Genomic DNA, 2,186 nt, shown 5'->3' with positions numbered 1-2,186 from the left:
TCTAGAAGACTAACAATAAAATTTCAGAACTAGACAACTCAATAGAAAGTCGTAGGAGCAGAACTGAGGCAATGGAAATTGGAATTCATGAGATTGAAGATAAAGCACTTGACACCAACTTATTTGAGGAAAAATCAGATAAAAGGATTTAAAAAAATGGAGAAACCCTAAGAATTATGTGGGACTCTATCAAGAAGAATAACCTAGGAGTGATTGCAATACCATAACGGGGTGGGGGGGATAACAGAAAATACAGAGAAAATTGATGAAGATTTGTTGGCAACTTCGCTAATATCATGAAAGATGAAAAGATATCTATCCACGATGCTCATCGAACCCCACATAAGGTAGATCCCAAAAGAAAGTTACCAAGACGTACTATAAGCAAACTTGCCAAAACCAAAGATAAAGAGAGAATTTTAAGAGCAGCTAGGGATAAACGAAAGTTCCTCTACAAAAGATAGTCAATAAGAATAAGCTCAGACTACTCAGCAGAAACCATGCAGGCAAGAAGACAATGGGATGACATATATAAAGCCTTGAAGGAAAAAAACTGCCAGCCAAGAATTATATATCTAGCAAAACTGTCTCTCAAATGTCATGGTGAAATTAGAGCATTTCCAGATAAACAAAAGTTTAGAGAATTTGAAAAACCCAAACCAAAGTTGCAAGAAATACTAAAGGGAATCCTCCAGTTAGAAAATCACTAACATTAGCTAACAACCCAAGACTAGAACACAGGACAGAGCAACCAGATATCAACCCACATAGGGAAGACACAAAAGTAAATAAAAACTAAAAGGCTGAAAATAGGGAAACAGAGAAGACGATATGTAAAAGATGACAACATTAAAACAAAAAAGAGGGACTAAAAAAAGTAGTCATGGATCTTTCATATGGAGAGGAACACAAGGCGTCATAAAGAAATAAAATACTGGTTAAAACTTAGAAAAATAAGGGCAAATATTAAGGTAACCACAAAGGAAACTAACAATCCTACACATCAAAATAAAAAAAACTAGAAAAACATGAAGACTCAGCAAATACAAAATCAACAACAATGAAAAAGATGAAAAGATAATAAATAAAGGAAAAATATTCAGCACAGAAAATTAAGTGGAACAAAGAAACTGTCAATAACACACAAAAAAGACATCAAAATAACAGTACTAAACTCGTACCTATCAATAATTACACTGAATGTAAATGGACTAAATGCACCAATAAAGAAACAGAGAGTGGCAGAATGGATAAAAAAAACATGATCTGTCTATATGTTGCCTACAAGAGACATACCTTAGACTTAAAGACACAAATAAACTAAAACTCAAAGGACGGAAGAAACATATCAAGCAAACAACAATCAAAAAAGAGCAGGAGTGGTACAATTAATCTCCGACAAAATAGACTTTTAAGGAAAATCCACCACAAAGGATAAAGAAGAACACTATATAATGATTAAAGGGTCAATACACCAGGAGGACATAACCATTATAAGTATTTATGCACCCAATGACAGGGCTCAAAAATACATAAAACAAACTCTAACAGCACTGAAAAGAGAAATAGACAGCTCCACATTGATAGGTGGAGACTTCAACACATCACATTCAGTGAAGGACAGAACATCCAGAAAGAAGCTCAATAAAGACATGGAAGATCAAACATCACAATCAACCAACTTGATCTCATGGACATATATAGAACATTCCATCCAACAGCATTCAAGTATACTTTCTTTTCCAACACACCTGTAACATTCTCCAGAATAGACCACATATTAGGCCATAAAGCGAGCCTTAACAGAATCCAAAGCACCGAAATATTACAAAGCATCTTCTCTGACCATAAAGCCAAAAAAGTAGAAATTAATAACGTAAAAAGCAAGGAAAAAAATTCAAACACATGGAAACAGAGTCACACCTTGCTCAAAAACTACTGGGTTACAGAAGAAATCAAGGATGGAATAAAGAAATTCATAGAATCAAACAAGAATGAAAACACATCCTACCAGAACCTTTGGGACACTGTAAAAGTGGTGCTCACAGGTCAGTTTACAGCAATAAATGCACACATCCGAAAAGAAGAAAGGGCCAAAATCAAAACATTAAACCTAAAACTCAAACAAAAAGAAAGACAGCAGCAAAAGAAGCCCTCGGGCACCAGAAGAAAGCCAATAATAAAAA

Source organism: Trichechus manatus, unplaced genomic scaffold (genome assembly GCF_000243295.1).
Source record: "Trichechus manatus latirostris isolate Lorelei unplaced genomic scaffold, TriManLat1.0 scaffold00284, whole genome shotgun sequence".
NCBI classification, from domain to species: domain Eukaryota; kingdom Metazoa; phylum Chordata; class Mammalia; order Sirenia; family Trichechidae; genus Trichechus; species Trichechus manatus.
The sequence above is the reverse complement of the archived record's forward strand: the minus strand, read 5'-3'. Positions refer to the sequence as shown.